Source organism: Periplaneta americana, chromosome 6, assembly GCF_040183065.1.
Source record: "Periplaneta americana isolate PAMFEO1 chromosome 6, P.americana_PAMFEO1_priV1, whole genome shotgun sequence".
NCBI classification, from domain to species: domain Eukaryota; kingdom Metazoa; phylum Arthropoda; class Insecta; order Blattodea; family Blattidae; genus Periplaneta; species Periplaneta americana.
This window is the reverse complement of record NC_091122.1, coordinates 58,917,905-58,945,385: the sequence shown is the minus strand read 5'-3', so window position 1 is coordinate 58,945,385 and position 27,481 is coordinate 58,917,905. Positions and strand designations below refer to the sequence as shown.

The following is a 27,481-nucleotide window of genomic DNA, read 5'->3' as shown; positions in this document are numbered from 1 at the left end:
CTCAGGATAGGGACTGATGGCGGGCTTATGTAAGGCCGGCAATGAACCTGTGGGTTCCTTAAAAGCCATAAGTAAGTAAATAAAATAAAATAAAATATAATATAATATAATATAATATAATATAATATAATATAATATAATATAATATAATATAATATAATATAATATAATATAATATAATATAATGCAATACAATACAATTCTTCATCATCCGCTGCGGAACAAATTTTATGGGCTTTAAATCAGGACATTCCCGATTTTCCAAAACGTATGGTGATAATCTTACGAAGCACTCATCTAGTTTGGAGTCAGAAAAGTGGCAGCCCTACCTATGAACGCCTCTGCACTCCTTTGATGATAGGGGAAACTGTTATTAGCGACAGCTTTAGAGAGAATTTTCTGACGAAGATTGATATAATTATTATGCTGGAGTGGTTACCAGAGGATGTACTCGGAAAATTGAGAGCTGAAAGCCTGCAGGAGATAACATTACACTGCCCACACACCGAAATCGTCAATGAACCATTCGATCTCTTATCTCGTATTGATTTCGCCAACATCTGCCGCTTGCGCGCTTGCAAACGTTTTATTCACGGGTCAGACTCCACACGTCTGCTATAATATGGGTGACAGTCACGCGAACTATTACTTCCTAGAATCAAACAGCATTAAACATGCAATAAAACAGCACGTTTGCTGAAATTATACGTCATCGATTTCCAAATTGGAGGCCGAGGATTCAGGGGGAACTACTTAGAGCACTATCAAAAGCACCAGCAAGCCCTGCTTCCGCCAATCTCTGCATTACCAACTACCGCAACAATAAAGGACCTCCAAATTACCGTCGACATCATAACCAATTCCTATTCATTAGCACCATCCACCACTAATATTGTATAAACAACAGTTATTACCAACTATCATAATCAATCAATGTAATAATTAGTGTTGTGGGATTTAATCGATTAATCGATCAACTTCTGTTGTAAGATTAATCGATCAAAAATATTTAATCCAATAATCGAGTCGATTAAAATTAATCGGTTGTAGTTGATATTAATTATAATTTTTAATACAAACTCATACTAAAAATTCCTCTCTCTCGGAAATTTCTTACTTAAAAGCACAGTAGTACTGTTATTTTCTAACTGCAAAGTAGATAACGTAGGGAAAACCTTTGCACAAACACTTCAGAAAGAGATGGAGATATGAGGACAGTGACCTAGTCTACCTCTATTGAAAGTTGAAACACAATGCGAAACCCTTATTAGTTTTATAGTTTTCCAAGAAAACTTCCACCTTGTTGTCAGCTCATGTTCCTAGCATATGATTCGCCCCCCTCATCCCTTATAAAATAGCCATGTCTACACTGTGTGCAACTGAGAGCGTAACTATCTTCTTCTTTTTCTAAAATCTGGTTATTCGGATTACAATAGGGGCCAGTCTTCTGTTTCGACCGCTGTACTTTTGCAGGTGCTTGCAGTTTCTGTACAGTACTAAGTTTGTATATGACTGTTGTGTGTTCAGTTTCACAAAGAAAAAAAAAATCAGTTTTCTGTGGTCTGTGAAAAGTGTAAACTCCGTTATGTTATATGAGAATTTGAGAATTAAGCTAGGTGAAACGTTTGGATTTAAATTGAACGATTGTGGAGAAGTGCTTGACAGAAAAAAAAAGTTTTTTCGTGTTTAGTAATGCAGGAAACACTGTTACTAAAGGTAGAGCGCTACTTCATTCGGAGCATTTGAATGCACTCACATGTTTAAAATCATGAATAAAGCAGTATTAACTAGGCGAGTGTTCATATTTTTTTGTTATTTATGTTTGTCTCAAAAATTCCCGGAGAAATTGACACAATAAATTATAAGCCTTATAATAAATATTTTAGTAAGTAATTAAATTAGTTGTTTTGTAATATAACGATACAATATATACAGATATACAACGTTAATTTAATACTTATGCTTCTCACCGAACACAAGTTAAATTTGACAATAAATTGTGTATTACAGTATGTTAAAACATTTTTCAACTCGATCAAAACTCGATTAATCTATAGATTATTCGATTGAATATTTTGATCGATCGAGAGCACTAATAATAACCGTTATTGTTACCAACAACGGTCTAATTATTCAATATTCTCACCAGTCACATAATTAAACACTATTACCAGCATTACCATCAGTGGCCATAATAAACTACTATTATCACTACAGTGACTTATCTTTTATGTAGTAAAAAATACAAAAATATTTAACCAAAATTGACTTAAGTGCCTAAACTTTTATGAAAGAAAGGTGACTTGTAGTATTCATCAATAACAACAAAGCATTATATAGTTTATGGTTTCATTAGAATTGCAGCGTGTAACAATTAAAGTTAAAAAAAAAGAGAGAACTATAGTCCAAAAAAGACAAATTTGAGATATTAAGCATGTGGTGAGAGTATTGTAGTGAGCATCTACTGAATTAGTTGTTAGTGGGGAAATAAAAAAAATGCCATAGTCCTATGTTATATGAGTGGAAACTTTCAGTGGTTTTCATGAAACAACCATAGTCCAAAGACTTTTTTGTTGTTGAAAACAGCCATTGTCCAGGACGATAGTTGCATTTACAAATATCCCATTCATATCATCTTGAAACTTTTATCCATACAATTTTAAACTGTAGTAGACTGGCAGTACTGCTTCTTATGTACACACAAAAGTCACCTCAGAGAAAAATACTCTTACTTTAGCATGTAAATTGTTTTATTAGCTATGGAGTCATCTTTAGATGCAGATGTAACCACATGGAAGAAACGTAAGCAACGAAAGGAAAAGAATCAGGATATAATAAGAAAAAAGGAACTTTAAAGGAGAGGCACACTTCAGCCACAACAGAGTGTTTTCTTTTAAACAAACATTGTCCACAGTTACCTACATTTACAAATATATTTCTAGGAGTCAATTTAAGTTGTAAATGTACTTCAATTTTCCTAAGTTTCTACAACACCTTAAGAAATGGCATGATGAATTTCGTACTTGAAGTGTCAACAACATCGAAGCCAGATAGTTTTTTGTTTCTCCTGAGAATTTATGTTTTTGGACTACGGTCGCTTTTCAATTATAATGTCATCACCAAATTCTCGAATTTAAATGCTTGTCGATTGTCTCTTAACAATGCCTTATACCGTAAAAATGTACTCACTTGTTCCATATCACAGGACGCTAGCCTTGCATACCGTATTTAAAGAGCGAGAGGTTACAAACATACATACCGTCAATTTCACTTACAGTATAGCTGCGTCCTCTAAGTGTTACACATCGTTTTTAAATTTATTTGAAATTTATTTTTTTAACACTTGTATGTTTGAATCTGGAACTGAATTCAGTTTTTCTTCAAAGCCTACATCTCCCTGACCATTTTGCACAGGAGGTTTCTAGTTTATTTTTTTATTCTCACACAAAAAGCTTAACACCTCTGATTGGCTGATTCTGGCTGATATTTATTCATTCGTTCATTTATTCATTCATTCATAATGTTCTGCCCAAGGGCAAGTCTTTCACTACAAACCCAAAATTCTCCAGTCTTTCGTATTTCCTGCCTTCCTCTTTGTCTCCGCATATAATTCCTATAATTATCTTAATGTCGTTTATCATCTGATATCTTCTTCTGCCCCGACCTCTTCTCCCGTTCACCATTCCTTCCAGTGCATCCTTCAGTAAGCAGTTTCTTCTCAACCAGTGACCCAGCCAATTCCTTTTCCTCTTTCTGATCAGTTTCAGCATCACTCTTTCTTCATCCATTCTTTCCAACACAGCTTCGTTTCTTACTCTGTCTGTCCATTTAATACGCTCCATCCTTCTCCATATCCACATTTCAAATGCTTCTATTCGCTTCTCTTCACTTCGTCGTAATTTCCATGTTTCTTCCCCCATACAATTCCACACTCCACACAAAGCACTTCACTGGTCTCTTCCTTAGTTCTTTCTCCAGAGGTCCGCAGAAGATGCTCCTTTTTCTACTAAAATCTTCCTTTGTCCTTATCCTCCTTTGTTATCCTCCTTTTCACTTCCTGGCAGCAGCTCATGTTACTGCTTATAGTACCCTACACCCCCAAGTATCTGAAGCTGTTCACTTGCTCTACTGCCTCATTTAGAATTCGCAAGTTTACCTTCTTCACTTTTCTTTCTATGACCATAGTCTTCCTCTTGTTGACATTTATCTTCATTCCATAGTGTTCACAGCTATCATTTATCTCCAGTAGCATATCACTTAGTATCATCTCCTCTTCTGATAACAATGCCATCTCATCAGAAAATCTTATACAGTGTATTATTCTTTCTCTTACTATCACTTCTCCCATGTTCTGAAAACTGTTCTTTACTAAATTCTCCAAGTAGATGTTGAACAGGGTAGGTGATAAAGGGCATCCTTGTCGTACTCCTCTCCCTATTTCACTTCCTTCTGACATTTCTTCTCCTATCCTCTCTTTCACTGGAGGTTGGGGTTTGGGATGGCTCACAACCAACAAGTCATGCTAAAGATGTTTAGATTAGTGTAAAACTGGCCTATGTGACGTCTTCTAGCAAATTACCGATCTTAATTGAACTGAATCATTGACTTAGCGACGTCTCATATCTAATTACCAAAACATCTAAAGGAAACAATATTACAGAACATGCCAGAAAAAAAAGAAAAGTCAGTATGCTGTAGAAGTAAAACCAACTGTTTCTTTAATAATTGTGTATTTAACAAAATTAATAACCAAAACTGTGTTTTAAATAAATACGAATTTAATTAGTAAAGTCTTTTGGTATATCAGTCCGTTTATTTTATTGTTGACCACGAATAGGTTATGTAAATTGATATAACAATGTATCGATCAAGTAGATCGCTATCTTATCGCAACGTTGAATGTTTTTACTTCTCAAAAGTTGTCGAAACTGTTTCTAAAACGGTTAATATAACAGTCTAGTATATATAGTACGAAGCTCAATACGTACGGAATATGCATCCGTAGATGGTTGCTAATCACTAGGGTCGCTACTATCGCCTCATTACAGACAATGCGGCACAGTCTATTGTTCCGAGTACCCTCAACAACTCAACCTTCGTGACTGTATATACTAGACTTTTTCTTGTGATGCAGTATGCTGCGATATGAAATTCATGCGCAATAAAATATTTTAATTACATATAAATTAATAATGTAAGGTAATTTTTGTTAAAAACGTTTTATAAATTTTATTCAAATGCTAATATTCCCGTCCCGTTTGGGAAATATCCTAATAAATGTCACTCGAGGATCTGATCACATTCTGGGAGCCTGTCCTCATGGAGAACTACTGAGAAATAGTCGTCACCACAAGATTGATCCCTCCTAGCATCGGCCCTACGAGGAAAAGACTACCAAGTAGAGGAGGAGGTCCATGGTTTGTCCACAAATGGATCTACAAGGCGCATTGACATCATCGCTATCCCGACAAGATCAACAAGCGGATTCATAATTGATCCAACTGTAAGGATGGAATCGTATGAAAATCAACCTACTGAGGTACATCAGGAAAAATGCGACATATACGACTCCACTATACCATATTATAAGGAAAAATATCATCTAACGTCGATCGAAGTTATTGGATTACTGATTGGGGCTAGAGGGACCATCACAAAAAGATTCGCGCATTTTTGCAAGCAGTTTGGTCTAGGACAAAATCTTTTCACTGAAGTATCTCTGTCTGCAGTGAAGGGATCTATAAAAATCCTCTACACGTAAATGGATTGATCTCTTTCCTATGGCGATCTGCTCACTTAAGTTGGGTCTTGCAACTAGTGCTAAATAGACGACTGTGATCACTTGATAGCAAATAAATACCGTACTAGGAAATTTTATGTTTCTTCTGGAATTAATGATCTTTTGTTTAGTCGTCTTTAATTATTTATAATTGTGTTATTTCTATTTCTTTTCCTTCTCCATTGCTTTTTTTCATTATAATTGTGTACCTACCATTTACTCAAAAAAAAAAAACAATTTTTTGGTAAGCTTTGTCTTCTAAGCAGCCTTCACTTGGAGGAAGCTGAATAAAATTCAGAATAAATAAATTCTCTTGTGGAATTGGCTTTATAGTTTTCTGATTTTGCTTGTTGACTATTCAAGGGGAATACATGACCACATGAAGGAAGTGTGTCTTCCAATGCGGTGGATTACTGTACTGCAGTCACTGTGTCATTTTTAAGGGGGAGGTACACCATTGGCCTCCAGAAATTTAGTGAAATTATTTTTTTTTAATACCTCAGCTACTATGAAAGCTGAATGAACAAAACTTTTCGTTCTTAATATACATACACTACACTTTATAAAACACTATTCAGAATATTAAAATAGCTAAAAATTACCTGTAAAAATAATATCAAATTTGTATATTTTTTTTACAAACTTGAAGTGTTTACATAATAAAACATACAAATTAAAATTCTAGAGTGTTTGGAATCTTTTAAAGACCTACATCAACAACATAGTCTAGGATTTTTACCTATTTCTTCAGGAAATATTTTTTTCTTAATCAAAATTTTTAGAATTTAATATTGAAGGTAACGATTAGGAAATATATATATATATATCTTGAAGGAATAAATAAAAGATCCTAGACTATATTGTTGATGTAGATCTTTAAAACATTTCAGTAAAAGAATGATGCAGATATATTTTGTATTTAATTAATTGTATATTTTATTATGTACATGCTTTACAGTTGTAAAAATTCAAATTTGATAGTGTTTTTACAAGTATTTATTAGCTATTTTAATATTCTGAATAGTGTTTTATAAAGTGCAATGTATATATATTACTCGAGACCAGCCATCAGAGTCCTCCGATATGAACCAGGGGGAAGTAGACGAAGAGGAAGACCAAAGGTCAGATGGGAGGATGGCATCAGGGAGGATGCCAGAGCTATTGGAGTTAAAAACTGGATGAGTGTTGCTAGAAATAGGGATGAATGGCGGAAACTCCTATGGACAGCCAGGACACATGATGGGTTGTCAAGCTAAGGATAATGATGAATGTATATATATATATATATATATATATATATATATATATATATATATATTGAACATGAAAAGGTTGTTCATTTAGCTTTTATAGTAGCTGAAATATAAAAAAATTAATTTCACTAGTTTTTTCAGGCCAAAGTTATACTGTCACCCTTAATTCAAATATATTTTTTCAGTTGGTTATTTAACGACGCTCTATAAACTACTAGATTATTTAGAATTAATGGAATTGGTGATAACGAGATGATTTATATTGGAGAGTTGAGGCCGAGGATTTGTCATTGATTATCTGACATTCAACTTACGATTGGGAAAAACCTCGGAAAAAACCCAACCAGTTAGTCAGCCCAAGCGGGAATGGAACCCATGCCCGTGCGCATCTCGTATCAGCAGATAAACACGTTAGCTGTTTTAGCTACGCGTGTAAATTTTGTAATGTAAGGATTTAGTGAAAATGCCCAAATGTGTGAGATAAACATTTCAAGAATGAAGCACATTAAAAAGTGTGGAAGGCACTATACGACACGAATATTAGCTAATATTTCCAAATAAAATAAAGCTACAACCTACACAATATTGGTGAAGGTTGCAAATTTTCACAAACACCTGAATTACTATTTATGTACCTGAGCCTCAGGTACGCCGAGAAGAGTCTTGCGACCTCGGATACCACTCCACTGAAGATGTCTGCCGCAGTTGCAGACGAAACGTCTGGTATAAAACCAACTAATAGACCACGGCCTCTCAGCCCGGAAAATGAATCTACATCTATAGACTCCGGCCGTGAAAGCCTACACTGCAAGATTATTTATGTATCTCTCGCATTTTAAAGAATCTAATGTATTTCTCGTTATTTCGTTGCAGTATGAATTTATCCTACATTTTTAACATACAAAATAATAATAATAATAATAATAATAATAATAATAATAATAATAATAATAATAATAGGTAGGCCTATAAATATTATACAGAGTATTAAGAGAAAAAGTGAAAATATTTTGAAAGATGATAAATAAAATCAATGTGAATTAAAAATTCGTCCCCATTTCCCTTACTTTAACAGTATGTCCAATGTTAGTAGTACAAAGAGTTCGCCAGAAACCGGTTTCGCGTCAGCATTCTACTGTAACAAATCGAAAGAGACTGTCGAAATAATAGTGTGTACATTTCCCCTGGATAGAACGTGGGAAGGGTTGTGTTTTGCTTAGTATAAATAAATAACACAAGCTGAAGGAAGGAACGCCAAAGTTAAAGCTTTAGTATTCATTCATTCATTCATTCATTCAGTGTTCTGCGCAATGGAAGGTCTTTCACTGCAAACCCAGCATTCTCAAATCTTTTCTATTTCTTGCCTTCCTCTTTGTCTCCGTATATGATCAATATATCTTAATGTCGTCTATGCTTTAGTATTATTGACTTGCATTCACTGTAGTTCAGTTTAGGTCGTGGCCATTGCTTCTAAAAGTTTTATAGGCCTTACATCAGTCATGTCAATTGATGCCCATAGGAGCAAGCGCGCTCTTTAGACCTCAGGAGAGCCTGAGCGCTTTACAGCAGAAAGGAAAGAGACAGACGAAAGAAGTAGTATATGCCACTTGGTCGAGCTATAAACAGGGATGGCCAACACTGATTCAATAGATAAAGGGAAGAGAACTTATTAAAACTGTATCGATGTTAATTTTTAGATTTGTCTGAAAAGTATAATTGCATTATAAGAATATAAGTTTTAATTTTAATGCTCATTTTTCCCAAGTTTTTGTTTTTTATTCAAAAGGAACATTTTCTCAACTTTTTTTTTTATAAAAAAATGAAATTTTCAGATATAGACCTATTTATTTAGTAGCCCTACAGGTATTGAAACAATGTTTTCGTAAATCTAATATACCGTAAGTACGTATTACTGAAGATAGTGTATTACAAATTTTGAAAATATTCGCATGAAAAATATTTGTAAGGAAATGAATTAAGAAAACAACTACTGTTACATCAATATAAAAAAGATATGTGCCCATGTGTTGTAAAAACGTCAGCTCTATGGCTTGAGCAGGTTTCGAGAAAATAATTTAATATTCTGATGATAGGAAGGCTCTTCGCCTCTTTCTCGCAACACATTTCTCGCTTGGTAAAACTCTGCAAGTGTGTTACGGGCCTTAGTAAGCACATTTTGTTTCAAACGTCCAACTTGAAAACGGTTTCTCTTTTAATTCTGCAAACAATGACGTCAATGTTCTCTAAGTATGAACCATTTTACACAAAATTAATATGTAACAAACACACGCATGCACTTTTAATTAAACTAAACTCAACAGTGCAGCGGTTTCAGAGAACACCAATATAGCGCGACGTAATATTGTGACGGAAGGTTAATCTTGTCCCGTACGGAGATGTAACGAATCGATACCTCCTCCCCGGTTCCCCTCAAGCTTGCTAGTCAAGGTCGCAGCCATGCCTTTAGAGGCTTTTTAACTTAAGCCTCGTTGCCCGCACTGCTCTCTCCATACTGGAATGATTGCCAACAGTGAAGTAAACAAATGAAAGTATCGGAGTGCGACCAAGTATTACAATACATCATTATTACGAACTTATAGGCCTGCTGTTACTAATAATTCAAATTTTTTGGGTAGGCTAAACCTCAAAAGCCATGTAAGAGCTTCGCCACTGGACTTATGTTTACTTTCTATCGGAAGCACGCCAATAAACTTTCCTTTAACAGAGATAGCTCCCTTTGCAGCTGCCAACCTGTTTTAAGTGGTGAGATTTGTCGGGTAGTTTTCTTGTATGCACAGATACGGAATTAAAATTTGGAACGAGTCTTGATGGGACTGTATGTAGGCAACAATTTCGCACGAATTTAATTGAAAGAGGAGAAATGAGAGGAGAAATTAAAAAGGTAGTAGACGCGCAGTAGACGAGGACAGCGAGGGACTGGCAGGAATGGAAAACATGAAATAACCATTATTTTATGAAAGTTATGTAAACTGTATATCATTGTGCATAGTGTATGTCTAAGAGAATAAAGGGTTTAGTTTGTATCGTTTAAACGTTTAGTTTGTAAGTCTACTGTATATGTAGTGTAACTAAGCTCTCTGGAACTGACTTCCCAAGTGAAGTAGACTTTCGATTTCACCTTCACTAAAGAAGGGCGTCGCCTTTATGGGATTTCAGGCTATCCATATTCATAGTAATAGGAGTATTGTTGTAGTAGTAGTAGTAGTAGTGTAGTAGGAATTGTAGTAGTAGGAGTAGTAATAGTATAATAGTAATAGAATAGCAGTATAGTAGAATTGTAATAATTGTAGTAGTAGTAGCAGTAGTATAAGTGGTAGTAGTAAGAATTGTTATAGTTGTAGTAGTAATAGGAATTGTAGTAGTAGTAATTGTAGTAGTAGTAGTAGTAGTAGTAGTAGTAGTAGTAGTAGTAGTAGTAGTAGTAGTAGTAGTAGTAGTAATTGTAGTAGTAGAAGTAATTGTAGTAGTAGTAGTAGTAGTAATTGTAGTAGTAGTAGTAATTGTAGTAGTAGTAGTAGTAGTAGTAGTAATTGTAGTAGTAGTAGTAGTAGTAATTGTAGTAGTAGTAGTAATAGTAGTAGGAATTGTTGTCGTCGTAGTAGTAGTAATAATAGTACTAGGAATTGTAGTAGTAGTAGTAGTAGTAGTAGTAGTAGTAGTAGTAGCAGTAGGAGTAGGAATTGTTTTAGTAGTAGAAGTAGTAGTAGTAGTACTAGGAATTGTTGAAGTAATATTAGTACTAGGAGTTGTAGTACTAGTAGTAGTAGGAATTGTTTTAGCAGTAGTAGTACTAGTAGTAGTAGGAATTGTTTTAGCAGTAGTAGGAATTGTTGTAGTAGTAGTAGTAGTAGTAGTAGGAACTGTTGTAGTAGTAGGAATTGTTGTAGTAGTAGGAATTGTTGTTGTAGTAGTAGTAGTAGTAGTAGTAGTAGTAGTAGTAGTACTAGGAATTGTTGTAGTAGTCGTAGTAGTACTAGGAATTGTTGTAGTAGTCGTAGTAGTACTAGGAATTGTTGTAGTAGTCGTAGTAGTACTAGGAATTGTTGTAGTAGTCGTAGTAGTACTAGGAATTGTAGTAGTAGTAGTAGTAGTAGTAGTAGTAGTAGTACTAGGAATTGTAGTAGTAGTAGTACTAGGAATTGTAGTAGTAGTAGTACTAGGAATTGTTGTAGTAGTCGTAGTAGTACTGGGAATTGTTGTAGTAATCGTAGTGGTACTGGGAATTGCTGTAGTAGTCGTAGTAGTATTAGGAATTGTTGTAGTAGTCGCAGTAGTACTAGGAATTGTATTAGTATTAGTAATAGTAGTAGTACTAGGAATTGTAGTAGTAGTAGTAGTAGTAGTACTAGGAATTGTAGTAGTAGTAGTAGTAGTACTAGGAATTGTAGTAGTAGTAGTAGTAGTAGTAGTACTAGGAATTGTAGTAGTAGTAGTAGTAGTAGTAGTAGGAGGAACTGTTGTAGTAGTAGGAGGAACTGTTGTAGTAGTAGTAGTAGTAGTAGTAGTACTAGGAATTGTAGTAGTAGTAGGAGGAACTGTTGTAGTAGTAGGAATTGTAGTAGTAGTAGTAGTAGTAGTAGTAGTAGTAGTAGTAGTAGGAGGAACTGTTGTAGTAGTAGGAATTGTAGTAGTAGTAGTAGTAGTACTAGGAATTGTAGTAGTAGTAGTAGTAGTAGTACTAGGAATTGTAGTAGTAGTAGTAGTACTAGGAATTGTAGTAGTAGTAGTAGTAGTAGTACTAGGAATTGTAGTAGTAGTAGTAGTAGTAGTAGTAGTAGTACTAGGAATTGTAGTAGTAGTAGTAGTACTAGGAATTGTAGTAGTAGTAGTAGTAGTAGTACTAGGAATTGTAGTAGTAGTAGTAGTAGTAGTAGTACTAGGAATTGTTGTAGTAGTAGTAGTACTAGGAATTGTTGTAGTAGTAGGAGTAGGAGGAACTGTTGTAGTATTAGAAATTGTAGTAGTAGTAGTAGTAGTAGTAGTAGTAGTAGTAGTAGTAGTAGTAGTAGTAGGAGGAACTGTTGTAGTAGTAGTAGTAGTAGTAGTAGTAGTAGGAGGAACTGTTGTAGTAGTAGTAGTAGTAGGAGGAGGAGGAGGAGGAGGAACTGTTGTAGTAGTAGGAATTGTAGTAGTAGTAGTAGTAGGAGGAACTGTTGTAGTAGTAGGAATTGTTGTAGTAGTAGTAGTAGTAGTAGTAGTAGTAGGAGGAACTGTTGTAGTAGTAGGAATTGTAGTAGTAGTAGTAGTAGTAGTAGTAGTAGGAGGAGGAGGAGGAGGAACTGTTGTAGTAGTAGGAATTGTAGTAGTAGTAGTAGGAGGAGGAACTGTTGTAGTAGTAGTAGTAGTAGTAGTAGTAGTAGTAGTAGTAGTGCAATAGCAGTAATATAAATAATAATAGTAGTGTAATAGGAATTGTAGTAATAATAGTAGGAGTAGTAATATTAATAATAATATAGTAGGAATTGTAGTAATAGTAGTGGTAGTGGTGAGGGTGGTAGGTGACAGTAGTGGTAGTGGTAGTGGTAGTGATAGTGGTAGTAGCAGCAGTTGATTTAGAATAGTAATTGTGAATCAATATTAAACGTTCACTAATGTCGGAACTTCGTAACATTATGTTCAGTATGAAGCAATATAGACAAAAGCAAAATTACACGCGAAATAATTAATCATAAACGAATGGATGCCTGAGTAAATAGATATAGATATATTTATCGTGGGTTTTTGTATCTCTAGCCTGGTTTTCCTTATTCATGTTTGAACTTATTTTACTTTATGTTAGCTGAAACAAAGTTGAATTACATTTGCGTGTGATCAATACCATACGGAATTCTTTCTACTTAAGTCAACAAATGATAGGCCTAGACATTCTACTGAAAAATTTCTTCTTATTAAGCATTTTTTTAGCTTATTGATTTGCTAAGTTTTATAATTGTACTGACATAATATTATCACTCAACTCTTACCCCAGTATTGGTAGATGAACTAATTGCTACCGAAATGACTACTAGTATTTACACGGTACATACTATCTGTATCACATAATCACACAAAATCTGTGCAGGCTCAATTCAAAATGAATCAAGATTTAAAAATGAACTTTATACGGAAATTAACTACACGAAACACTTTTCGCAATAATAGATCACGTTCAATATAATGTAGAACTTCGCTTTTGCTATGGGTGTGTGTGACTGAGCTGCAAATGGGTTGTAAAAAATAAAAGAACGAGTCCACAAATATAACAAAGTGGGGAAATCATGAACCACGCACTATATTAATACTTTCTTTAACTAACAGTAACTACTTATTTTAAATTATATGTATACATCAACCAGATGTGAAACAAATAGTATTGTGGCAATTTAGATTAGATCAATAAAGATTTCAGAAAATTACATTCGTTTCTTAATCAGTGTTAATGTTGGCAATATAAACGCGACAATGGTACTGTTTTGGAGTCAATATTGAAATAGTTATCAAAGGCTAGACGACTTACAACTTAAATGTCTTAAGCTGGGGGTATTGGGAATACTGGGTGAACAATACACTTGCAGCTTTTGAGGTTGTGAGCAAGGAAACTAAGAAAACAACAATTTGGTTAGGCAGAAAATTTTTCTCTTACATCACAGGAATCACATAGAAAACTATCAAACACTGATGTCTAACGTGAAATTGGTACCCATTACCATGGCTTGCACTCACAGTACTAACTGTACATATTGAGTAATAAATGTATCATCATTATCTTCATTAAAATCATCCCTCTCAAAATCAGATAATCTCGGTACTTCTTGAACCATTCTGCCCTCATTCTTGTAAAAATGTTAAAGAAATATAGAGCCTAGTCTGTTATCTATCTAAAGAAAAATCTTTCTCGTCAGCAACATCTCTATTCTTTAAGTTATTGCCATTTAAATGCTTAATATAAATGAGAGAGTTCAAATAAATTTACTTAGCAGTTATCCTTCTCTTTTGAAAGCACATTTTATTACAAGTCATTGTCAGCTCACACGCTGAACGTAACTAAAGAAGTTTGAACAGTGTCACTTTAGTTCTTCTACGTTCTTCCATACCTATTGATACGACTCTGTGGTTAAGTCACTGTCACACGCATAACTAAAGAAGTGTAAACGGATCAGTCTTAGGTTCTTTAAAGATCTTCCTCTTCTATTTTCATTCACGTACTGTCTTTGTTAACTCATAATGCACTTAACAAAAGAAATTAAAACATTGTCAGTCTTAGGTTCTTCGAAGATATTCCACTTCCATTGATATTTATCTATTGGACGTCATTGTCAGCTCACATAATAAGATAAATTTAATAATCAATCTTACATTCTCCTTAGATTTTCATTTTCAATTGATATGCTCTTACTGTAAGTCTTTGTTAACTCACATGATACACATAAAAGAAATTGAAACATAAACAGTCTTACTTTCTTAAAAAATCTTTCTCTTCTATTTACGCACATCTATTGTAAGTCACTGTCAATAAACATAATACACATAATAAAAGAAATAAAAACGTTCTTAGTCTTACGTTCTTCGAAGATCTTCCTCTTCCAATGGTATGCATCTATTCTAAGTCATCATCAGTTCAGTTGTATTTAAACATTGTCAGTCTTAAGTTTTTTCGAAGACATTCTTCTTCCATTGACATGAATCTATTCTAAATCATTATCAGCTCACACACTGTACAAAACTAAATAAATTTAAATAATCTATTATCTCTTGCTCTTCAGAGACATTTCTCTTTCATTGACATGTCATCTTACATAATACATTGTCAGTTCACATACTAACATAACTAAAGAAATTTAAACTTTTTCAGTCTTAAGATTTTCGAAGACATTCTCCTTCTATTGACATGCATCTGTTTTAAGTCATTGTCAGTTTCCATATTGCACATTATTTAACTGAAGAAATTGAAACACTGGCAGTGTTAAGTTCCTCGAAGACATTCCTCTTCCATTGACATGAATTCATTCTAAGTTTTCGTTAGTTCACATAGTACGCATAATTAAATAAACTTAAACATTGTCGGTTTTACTTTCTTCGAAGACATTCTTTTATTATTGACATGCATCTATTATAAGTAATTGTCAATTCATATAATACACATAATAATATAAATAATTTAAACTTTGCCAGTCTTACGTTTTTCAAAGATAATAATTAATCTTAACATTAGCATGCATCTATTTTAAGCAATTGTCAATTCAAATACTACACATAACTAAAGAAATTTAAACATTGCTAGTCTTATATTCTTTAAAGACATTCTTCTTGCATTGACGTGCATCTATTTTAAGTCATTGTCAGTTCACATACTACACATAATTAAATAAATTTAAATATTATCAGTCATACGTTCTTCGAAGACATTCTTCTTCCATTGAAATGTATCTTTTCTAAATCATTGTCTTGCACATAACTAAAGAAATGTAAATGCTGTCAATCCTAAATTCTTCCAAGACATTCTTCCTCCATTGACATGTATCTATCATAAATCAATGTCAGCTGACGTACTATACATTGTCTTGCGTTCTTCGAAGACATTCTTCTTCCATTGGCATATCATCTATTCTAAGTCATTGTCAACACACATATCACACATAACTAAATACATTTAACAATTGTCAGTCTAAACATAACTGAAGATATTTAAATGGTGTCAGTTTTAGTCTTCCCAGTTACTCTTCTTATACTGAGAAGCATGTATTGTAAGTCATTGTCAGCTTACCTACTACACGTGACTAAGACGTTTAATTAGTAACAATCTTACGTTCTATACAGTTCTTGCTCTTCCTCTGATATGCATGTGTTGCAAGTCTTCGCTAATTAAAAGTGTTTAAACATTGTCAGTCTTCTTTCACTTTCCTCCCTTTTCCTTTGAAATGAATCTTGTCTATGTGAATATAGGTAAAGGGGATAATTTCTCAGAATGTGTCGCTGCACATAGAGTAGTTTTAGGTTATCATGTAGATAAGAACTGCCAAGCGCCCGAGGTATGTGACAAGGTTAGTGGGTTAGTTGTAAGTATACTGTAAGTAACTGTAAGATAGTTAAGTGACATAAGGCGAGGTTTTGACAAGATTAGTAGAATAGTTATTTATATTTCCCTCAACTAACCTATTAACCTTGTCACATAACGCCGCTTGGCCGTTCCTATCTATATAATTATCCAGTTTTACACTAAATCTAAACTTAGTGTATGCAAGCTATACTAAAACCCTAACCTAACCTAACCTAACCTAACCTAACCTAACCTAACCTGTCACAGATTCAGGAAAAGTTAGATTAGGTTAGTTTTAGTATACACTAAATATATGTTTAGTGTAAGACTGGACTATGTGCAGCGACACATGTGGGAAATTACCGTAAAGGGTTTGACACAGTGTTATTAAAGTGTATATGCGATTAGTCTACCTTTTTTGCGTGTTTTTCTGTTGCTTTGACATGCGTTTAAAGTTATTTTCATTTACATTTCCCCCCAAAGTTTTCTCGGATAGTTTCGTTAAAATATAATCTGAAAATGATTTACTTCATACGCAGTAGGCCTACTCCTGCCTTCGACATTACATTTTTTTTTCATTTCATTTCATTTATTATATTCCATAGATGTTACATTAGCAATGAAGCTTTAAGATGTCAAAATGAGTCATTATCACATTCATTTCGCAAACTCAACCTGATTATAGAAACGTTAAATAAATGCCTATTTATTTGATCGGTAATGTTCTTAAGGGGTTAGGTACAGCTTACAGCAGTAACATTTTGGAAATATTCAACATTTTTTTCCTCCATTACTGTATCTTGTACAATAATGAAAATTAGTGTATGTAAAACACTGTCTTTCTGCTATATGAAAAAGAAATATTTTTACGATTTAAAAAAAATACATTTTTTTTTCAAAACTCAGTTTACTATGCAGTGATGAAGCGTTTTCCACTTAACTCAAAAACTAACCAACATTCTGTGATGAAATTGTGTGTATTTATGCATGTCATATCTACAATAGGATGCAAGATCACTTCTCTACCTTTGATAGATTGTCTGATAAAAATAAATTAATTTAAAAATGGTCGAATATCAGTATTTTCTTCTAACACAAAATAAAAAAGTATTGTTTATTAAGGAATGTAGTTGAAAGAGCATAATATTGTAAACATGAGTTTCAGCAATAAAATAAAAGAGAGAGAACATGAAAAAGTTAACAAGTTTTTGAGTTATGAAGGAAACGCTTCATCACTGCACAGTGAACTGCGATCATTTTGAATTTCGAAAAAAGAAAATAACATTTTTTTTTAAATCGTAAAAATATTTTTCTCATATAGCAGAAGGACAGTGTTTTACACATACCAATTTTCATTATTGTACAAGATAGAGTAATGGAGGGAAAAAAATGTTGAATATTTACAAAAATTTTACTGCTGTAAGCTGTACCTAACGCCTTAAGACTTTCGTTTAGTTGAACCGGAACATACCGGAACGCCGTTCTGGAAAATGGAAATGTGTGCATGTCGGAAACATGAAGATGTCTAATTTAACACCCAGTGAAAGTGCATTTCGAAATGGTTAGTTCCTGTAAATATTTTTTAAACTAAGTCACTTCTCAAGGGTGGATGTGAACAGGGACGCTATATATTTACTGAAAATCGGGCTGTCTTGTTATATGTCGAGAATGACGTAAGTCCTCTCTTCAGATAACAAAAGCGTAAGACATAGATTCACAAATAAAAAATGAACGTCTCGTGACTGTCGCTTTCACGCAAACCTATAGCTACGTTTTAACTGTCAGGTTTTACGATTGGAAAATATCCTACACCATCATCATCGTCGTACGTTCGACAGCCCTCAAGGACTGTTCTGCCATCGTTTTTGTAATGACTCGGAACGAAGCATAGAAATTTCTTAACCATTGATCAGTATAGCGAAAATTATCCGGCAAAAATAAATAAATCTATACTAATAATATATCTGTAGCCAAACTTTTTCTGGTAATTTTCAATTTTCCAAAAATAATTGGTGTTAACATGTATAATTAACCATCCTGAAACCGAAAATCGCTTTTTTGAAATTTTAGTTTGTATGTCTGTCTGTCTGGATGTTTGTTATCTTTTCACGCGATGATGGCTGAACCGATTTATATGAAAATTGAAATATAAATTAAGTTCGTTGTAACTTAGATTTTAGGCTATATGACATTCAAAATACTTTATTTAAAAGGGGGGTTATAAAGAGGCCTGAATTAAATAAATCGAAATATCTCGCTTATTATTGATTTTCATGAAAAATATTACATAACAAACGTTTCTGTAAATATAATTTCCGATAAGTTTTATTCTACACAAAATTTTGATAGGACTGATTTTTAATAAGATAAATGAATTTTAAAATTACAATAACAACGCCATCTAAGGCGCTGTACTGAAATAAAAGCAAATGACTTCGTCTATAAGGGGCCTTGGACAACAACAATCGAAAGCTATTAAACATAGCCTAAGAGAATGTTTCTGCTGTGTTTGTATGAAGTAATATCGGAAGCTAATTAATTGTTTAATTATTATTTCACCATTGGAAAGTGTAGTTTCTCTAGATGGACATAATTCTACAATGTTATTACAGTAACTTCTGAAACATAAGCAAGTAATATAAAGTATACACATTAAAACTAAATGATATGTCAATCTTCATTAAACTATGGTTGCATGTAATAACAATTAAGAAACATGTTAAAGGAATTGTCATATCACCAAATGATTGCTCTCTGGACCAAAATTACCGCATTTTAATTATTTAAATACAATTTAAATTAAGTGACATATTAAACGATTTATCCTTCTATCAAACACGAATGTTCCCTGCATCAAACGTCCTATTTTAATTATGTAATTACTTTATATTTATTTCTAACAGGTGCAGCGGAGCGCACGGGTACGGCTAGTAAGTAAATAAATATATAAACGTAACTTACATGTCGGATAAAATATTTGTTTTACAATTAAGATGTTGAAATTTAACAATTTTGTACTTGACATTTACTATTCTTCTGTTAACATCCATTTATTGTCACTCATCGCAGTTGTAGAAGTGAAGGTCATTCCTTACTACTCAGTCGCTATTCGTCTTGTCAGACGACATGCCTTGTACGTGGCTGCTAACTGGCCTGATGCACCTAAAGTCATCAGATTCCGACGTTTCTATAGTACGACGAATTAAAAAAAAAGACGCACCGTCAAGAAAGTACTCACCCAGCAATTTTGACGGTGTCTGTCCCGCGACGGCCGTCACGTACATGTCGCGAGTGACGGCGGCGTCTCACTCAGCGCCTGCCAGACGTGGAGGGAGGGCGTCACTAAGCACAGCGCCTGCGCGAGTACACACGACATGCAACCCTAAAATTGGGCGAATCGATAAGCGAATGGATAATGTTCTTCCCCATCTCTCTGCCATTGCACACTCGAGTAAATGTCCAGGTAAAAGCCATATTTGAGTACATTTCTTGACTTTGTTGGGAACGGACAATGAACTTGGGCCCAGCCTGTCGATACCTGATTCTCGACCGGATGTATCGACTGTCCTTGCCGGGCTTCCCTCCATTTCCGTGAGCTATAGTGCTGGAGACAACGAATGCCTCTTCATCTCTTTCACAGAAAACATATTTCTCGACACGAAGTATTTTATTTTATTTTATTTTATTGGGTTATTTTACGACGCTGTATCAACATCTAGGTTATTTAGCGTCTGAATGAAATGAAGGTGATAATGCCGGTGAAATGAGTCCGGGGTCCAGCACCGAAAGTTACCCAGCATTTGCTCGTGATGGGTTGAGGGAAAACCCCGGAAAAAACCTCAACCAGGTAATTTGCCCCAACCGGGATTCGAACCCGGGCCACCTGGTTTCGCGGCCAGACACGCTGACCGTTACTCCACAGATGTAGACCGAAGTATTTTATAATTGCATTCTGTAGACAAGGAAATCTATATTGAATATGAAATAGATAAACGAGAAAAAAAAAGAGAATTATATGAATTCAATTTTATTATTATTAAGGATCCTATTTTTGGTGAATAAAAACCTTAAATTTCGGTATTAAATACTAATGTCTGTTAATACTACTGTATCTCCTATTTTATATTGTTTGTATTATTTTATTTCTATTTCTCTTGTTTGTTTGTAATTATATTCTTTATTCTGTATATTTAAATTTGAATAAAGTTAAATAAATTTAAATTTAAATAAATTTAAATTTAAAATGTACTTAATTTCGGTGTTATTTCACACAAAAACAAATTTGATGTTACTTCACATTTAAAAATACAAGGTGTTAATAAAGGTGTGATATTTTATGAGGTGGTAGAACTCATCAACAAAAGTAAAATAGTACATTATGCAACGAGCCTATAATGGTAGTAATTAAGACGCGATTATGTTTATGAAACGAGCGCAAGCGATTTTCATAATTTTCATACGAGCGTCTTAATTATCACTATAGGCAAGTTTCATACTACTTTTTATGCTCGACCATGTTTCTAACTTGAAATTATTCATAAGTATTCACGTTATTCTTATCTGACTGGGGAGCGGAACTGACCTTGTGCAATATCTCGTAAATTGTGAGATGTGCGCAGACGCGAAAGTATTGATTTTTTCCGAGAAACAAATGTCATTGACCTTGATATAATCTAGAGAGTAAAATAAATATTAATCTTGATATAACCTTGAAATTGAATAGACATTGAAAAACGAGATGACAAATTGAATTTATTTGAATATTATTTACAATTAACGCTAATTATTATAGTAACAGAACGTAACCTTCTGCGACAGTATTGGATTTCCAGCCTCCGTGACGTTTCGCTAGTTGTCTTTCGATTGCATATCCGAGAATAATCGATACTTGCGCTTTCATATTGCTACAATGGTGTTTTCTGATTGATGGAACACCTGAACTTTAATGAATAGGTGTACTTTAATGAGGTCCATTAAAGGGCTGCTACCAGGTGTATAATTACTACATTTCGGCATGGTCGAGCATAAAAATATATATGTATAATAAACATTTGTCCTGAAATTAATATCTTCCTAGATATTAGAACTTACTTGTTCTCAGCAGATTCTCGATGTGACTTTCATTCGCCATAACACATCCTTCTGCTTTACGTCTTAGGGAACCACGCAACCTTTCAAACATCCATGGTTGGTCTCGAATGTGCTGACAGGCTTTGAAGACACATTTCTCGTGCACACTTATACTCATTCCAATGTTGTTGGACTAAGAAAATGGTCTTTACTTATGACTAGAGCCCGGATGTTTAGGCATTTATTTTAGTTAAAATAGGCAGACATATAGACACTAAAAATAGTAAAAATATGCAGTAAAATAGGCATTTATTATTGATGGAAACAGACAAAAAAATAATAAACTATCCCATACGGTACGCTACTCACTTTCCTTGGTTACATGTCACAACAATATGCTTTTTTAAGTTGTCAACTGTCATGATGGAAGAGTCATTGTGGAAGAGAAGGCCTGATGGCCTTAACTCCACCAGAGTAAATAAATAAATAAATAACTAAATAAATAAATAAGTAAGTAAATAAATAATAGTGAGCCGCCTGTCAGAGAGAACGTTATTCGTGGTGAAAAAGATATTTCTACTTCTACTGAAGTGATTGGAGCAAACTTAAAACAACTTATTTCAGAAAGACTGCCTCTACTTTCTTTCAGAGATCGGGAAAAACCGACTGTGTATTGTCTCAAAAAGAGGGCTGTGAGAAGGGATTAGAGACTTATGGTCTGTCCAAAACAACTTCCGACCTGACAAATGACGCCTTTAGCATGTTACCATGGCAACCATTCAAATCAACCAATCACGAGACACGCGTAACCATGGTAACGGGACGGTGTTGCAGTGTCTATGTTTACAAGCTGTACGTGAATATCACGGCCTAGCGGTGAGTACAGTGCCCGGAATGACTGAGTTGGCTGGTTAACGCGTGCTTTGTGTGAATTAAAAATATTATTTAGTTGTATTATTGTTTTAGTGTATCGATAATTATTGTGTTTAAATTATATTACACGTATTATCTTCGTTGTCATTGGTGGAGTGTGTGGCTAGTGTGCGTTTTCTAGTTTCTGCGAGAGTTTCTAAACAGGTGACTTGTGCAGTGTCGGAAGGAAGGAAAGGCAGGCGGAGAAACAAAGAATATTGTACAAGATGCCTCGTTAAAGAGTGAAGCGTGAGACGGAAAAAGATAATGGCGGGTCTCTCTTACCTTCGGCGCAAGTCGTAATAAGAACTGCTGCTTGTGTTAAAATTAATAAGAGCACTGTTATCGATATTGGAAAAGAAACAGGCCGTGGAGATTTTAATTATAAATATTTTTTAGTTTACTATTTTTTCAACGTTTTTCTAACAACATTACATTGAAGAATACCGACACTCATAAAAGTAAAGGCTTCGTATTAAATTTAAACCTGTTTTTACAGTTTACAATCCTTTCGACGCTTTTCTAACGGTATTACATTGAAGAATACCGGTACTACTACTACTACTACTACTACTACTACTACTACTACTACTACTACTACTACTACTACTACTACTAATAATAATAATAATAATAATAGACTAATAAAAGTAATAATGTACACCAATTTTAATGCCTAGTGTTCAACAAATTGGTTAGAAATGTATGTGTTCATGTCAGCCGTTCATTACTGCACTCTATCGGCAGCGCGCTCGCTTACACGAAAGATGGGCAACATGACAACACTGCTCCCCCTTCTCTGTAAACTGTCAAGTCGGAAGTAGTTTTGGTCAAGGTATAAGTACACATAACTTGTGCGTGCAAGCGACAACAGTAACGGGACCTGGAGACTTGCTTTTAATACTTACCTCATCCCCTTTCTTTCGCTGGTAAACCCCGAAGTGACCTGAGCACTGAGGGTTATACTGTTCAAACATCTTTATTAAGTGACATAAAATATGGAATCGGTAGGGGAGAAAAGTTTACGACTTCTTGGAAACATATGTATTGCTGGAGAATAAGATTCTCAGCAAATACTTGTGTGAGGTAAATGTATATTTTTAATTTGTACAACCGTTCTTTTTTGTTTTTGATATAATTAATGTGCGGTTTATTTGAAATGCTTTGAATATATAGAAGATGTACAATAACGACGTAAAAGGGCTAAAAAAGAGGCATTTAATCTTAAAATAGGCAACGGGAGCTAAAATAGGCAAAAAAGGCAAGATAAAAATTGGGCCTATCGTCCCCAAATGTGTGGAAGTGTTTATCTCTAATAGGTCTTTCATACATACACTCAGTTTAAAAAAGGCATTTTGCCTAACATCCGGGCTCTACTTATGACTGAGAATTCAGCCTCCTATGGAAATGAGTAACGGGTTTTTCCCGGGAGTAAAAGGCGTTCGCAGCGTGGTGTCGACCACACCATCCCATTCTACTGCCGAGTTCATGAAAGCAGATATCTGTGCCTTCTTGCCTTCATGCGCATGAATATCTTTATTTCTACTTGTATACCTAACCTTACTCAGGATTCCATATTGTAGAAGCCAAAAATTACCTTCAAAATGACGGAATATCCTGATCTCTATGCCGGTCGCTTCAGAATTCAGTGTTTGAAGCAACTAAATAAAAATTGTTATTCAATAATTAATAGCGGTAATTATGTTACACGTCATGATAAGTGATCAAATATAAAAATCATATTTTCGAAGTTAATGTCGGTTTGAACACATTTATTTATGGTTAAGAAGCGGAGGTCAAGCAATAAAATGTTTGTTTTGTCTTTATTTTATTTTATCTGTTGCATGGTAGAACATGACTCTTCCTTCGGTGACCAGACGTTCGTATGCTTCTAAGATTGTGAAGTTACTGCGGCAATGTTTCTTTTCTAATGTGAGATAGTGTACGGATTGACTGCTAGCTGGCGTTAATGTAGATGGTAGTATTTCTGTTAATGATCATGGTGGATTTTTAGTAGGTTATTTTACGACGCTTTATCAACATCTTTGGTTATTTAGCGTCTGAATGAGATTAAGGTGATAATGCCGGTGAAATGAATCCGGGGTCCAGCACCGAAAGTTACCCAGCATTTGCTCATATTGGGTTGAGGGAAAACCCCGGAAAAAACCTCAACCAAGTAACTTGTCCCGACCGGGAATCGAACCCGGGCCACCTGGTTTCGCGGCCAGACGCGCTAACCACTACTCCACAGGTGTGGACATAATGGTGGATGCAGGAGGATGAATAACATGGTATCGTATTTAGAATTCATGATATCGGGATGGTATTTTGTGAAATGAGAACGAGGAGGATTCGTCGTGGGGTTATATGACATTCGTCTTAAGTTGGGCAAAATGTCTAAACCTATCAACTAATTAATCAGCCTAATCGGGATACGAACCTACTCCCAATTGAAGGGTTCAGAACCATAGTGGGCCAAGCGCCATTTACTAAAACCGTAGAAAACAAGGGTTAAAATGAAGTTATTACCATTAATTCAATGGAAACATATAGCAAGTAATATAAAGTATGCACATTAAACTAAATGATATGCCAATCTTCATTAAACTATGGTATTCACTTAAATTTAACCCTTGTTTTCTCCGTTTTTAATAAATGGCACTTGGCCCACTATGGCTCTGAACCCTTCAATTGGTCTCGGAGCATGATTCGGGCAAGCTAAACCTCAAGCTACGCTGAACTACCCAGTATATGAAGACTGAAGAGTGTGGTCCCAAAATTCCCTAACTCTCCTCGGTTCTCTTTTTCTCCACTCCTCTTTCATCGTTTCATCTCTACATTCATTCGTAATCTCTCCTGTTCCCACCCCTCGTTTCCAATCTCTTCTAACCCGTGTCTTTTCCGTTTCTTTCCGGTCTTATACTTTCTCTTTCTTCCATTTTAGATTCAGCCATCATACCACAGTCTAGTATATACAGTCACGAAGCTTGAGTTGTGAGGGTGCTAGGAACAATAGACTGTGCCGGTACTATTTCGCATTGTCTGTAATGAGGCGATATTAACGATCCTGGTGGTTAGCAACTAGCTATGAATGCATATTTACTTCGTGACTGTATACAGGATGGAACATAAGGTAGCACATTAATTGTAGGATGTGATTCGTTAAAATATAACGAATTAAAAAGTCTAATACCATTTTGCTCGTTTTTGCGAGGTTTCTGAAGAAATAATACTTTTAAGCCGACATTTCGATCACGAATTTTACGAATACTGTTTAAAATACGATTTAATTTCTTGTATAACAATGAAGAGAACGTTTGTTATGTTCAAGTTGCAGCAGTATTTTAATTAGAAAATTCACAGATAACGAATTAATCGAGTGAAGAAACATTGGAAACATTGATTGTCGAGTCACGTACAGAAGGTCTAAAAATCTGGCATCGCTGTCGAGAAGGCAGATGGCTTGCGTAGTACTCGCAACTGATCAGCTGTTGTGATGTTTACATTGCATTAGTGTGCAGTTGGACGTACAGCGTATTTTAAACAATATTCGTAAAATTCGCGATCGAAATGTTGGCATAAAAGTATTATTTCTTCAAAAACCTCGCAGAAACGAGCAAAATGATATTAGACTTTTTTGTTCGTTATATTTTAAGGAATCACATCCTACAATTAATGTACTACCTTATATTCCACTCTATATACTAAACTGTGATCATACTGTTAGCCATTCCAGAGAAGATTTGCAAACAAGTAGGCCTATTAAAATATCAATGGAATGACAACTGACTGCTCATTGTCAAAATGAAGTCGTTCTCTTGCCAGCAAGCATGTTCAGCAATTCACTCATTATTAGGCAGTGATGTATGTGGACATTTTATGCTACGGAGTAGTTTTAAGAAACGATCGATTTTAGCATTATTAGTATTTTATTACTGCTCTGAATTGTACAATACTTGAAAATTCTTCTATAAACAATTGTCTCAAAATATTTATAACACAGATTCGTAATATCTGGGCGTTGTAGAGTCTCTGACTCAAGCCGTTCATAAATTCTTTTAGGCATCACGCACAACACGACTAAGAATAGACATTAGAGATGAATAATGATCGAGAAAGCGAGACTAACAGCGCCCGCGAAGCCGAAAACCCGCACGACAATGTTGTATTACGTCGCGTCCTTGACGTAAAGACTGGTTGTCAGTGTTTCGAGACTAGATATTGATGACTCCCGAAGTCAAGCAGCCTTGAATCGCCACAGTTGTTTATACCTGACTGAATTCTTATCTACTCTGGCAACTGTTATATATGTATAAACAATCAAGTACACTATTTGAAACATCTCTACTTTTCAGTGTATAATAATCCGTTCCCGAGTCTTTATTTAATTACTAGGCTCTTATTAAAAGGCTAGGAATTTTCTTTTCATATGTTTGAGATCAAGTGTGCAATCTTGAGTAAATGTTATGTTTTATGTTTCTTAGAAATGAAAATTTATTTGAGAATTGTTTTTTTTTTCTCTTTGTATAACCATAGGTAATATCATATAATAGAACCAAAACATTTAATAACTAAGATATTGTTCTGTTTTGTCTTTTTGTCTCATTTAAACATTTATAATGTTATTTATTTCAATGATGTATGTATTCAAAGTTACGAAATCTTTCCAAGTCGACTAAATGCTGTTTCGAGAATGATGAGCGAGACTCGAAGTGCAGCAGGAATGACGAGTCGAGATTTGAAAGACAAATGCAGCGAACACAGCGAGCGAGAGCGCCAGTTAGTTTTGTTCATCTCTAGTAGCCACTTTTCGTCGTTGAAATTCTCTAACTCGAGACGCTTGTATTTTAGTTTTAATAATGATGAAAACAGTTAAAATAATAAATAGATATAAATGGGTTGACTGATTAATATATTGATCCATACGTTGCTTTTGAATAAAGAAGCATTAATTTCTAATACTGGTATCTCTCAAGGTAGTTAATGGTTCTCAGCTAGAGTAAAGGATTTTGTGAATATTTCGACTGCCTGTGAGGGTTCGATCCCTGGTTCTTCTTTTCGTACTCTTTAATGTCGAATTCTGATAGCAGGTGATTCTAGAATGTTCTAATTAATACTACTTTAAAACGGAAATAGATAATCGATTAAACATCTTATGAACCAGAATGTTCCACGACAGTAGCTATGAAAGCTTGAATCCTGCCTTCGGTAACAATTCACGGTTCGAATCTCTGAAACTCGTGACAGCAAAAATGAATGATAGCGACAGAAGAATTGAATATAATATATTCCAGCAAGCAGTATATGTAGACATTAGAGATGAACAAAATTAACTGGCGCTCTCGCTCGCTGTGTTCGCTGCATTTGTCTTTCGAATCTCGACTCGTCATTCCCGCTGCACTTCGAGTCTCGCTCATCATTCTCGAAACA

The 27,481-nt window shown here is 34.6% G+C and overlaps 1 protein-coding gene across 1 annotated transcript in view; it reads right to left on the bottom strand.

The window, feature by feature from the left end:
- Positions 1-19,371, bottom strand: part of SP555 (SPRY domain-containing SOCS box protein SP555) — a 94,474-nt gene extending 75,103 nt beyond the window's left edge. Inside the window, exon 1 of the mRNA XM_069828136.1 lies at positions 19,308-19,371. The gene's annotated coding sequence lies outside the window, so the exon portion shown is untranslated. The remainder of the gene's footprint in view (positions 1-19,307) is intronic.
- Between the last annotated feature and the right edge of the window lie 8,110 nt (positions 19,372-27,481).